Below are 334 nucleotides of genomic sequence, written 5' to 3' on the forward strand. Positions count from 1 at the left end.
TATTTTGTGTTTGTTAGTTTCCTTTTGCAGACGGGTCTTTACTTTTTGTATTAATTTTGTAGATATATTATTTGATTATTCATTTCATTTTGTCTGTAGTTTTTAATAGTGAATAGACTTGCAAAGTCCCTATACTGTTCGAGTAGATTATTATTGATATGCTTATTAGTAAGCCAAATAATTAAGTGTAAAAGATTTAGGATGTTGAAAATATATATAAATATTTTTTTACTTAATTATTTGATTGTAGAATATGTAAATCACTTTATCATTTTGGCAAAAATTAAGTTTGAATTCTCCCTTTGTAAAAAATAAATTTGTAACAATTTCATAT

Source organism: Theobroma umbraticum, unplaced genomic scaffold (genome assembly GCF_002168275.2).
Source record: "Theobroma umbraticum cultivar Fairchild unplaced genomic scaffold, ASM216827v3 scaffold_39.0, whole genome shotgun sequence".
NCBI classification, from domain to species: domain Eukaryota; kingdom Viridiplantae; phylum Streptophyta; class Magnoliopsida; order Malvales; family Malvaceae; genus Theobroma; species Theobroma umbraticum.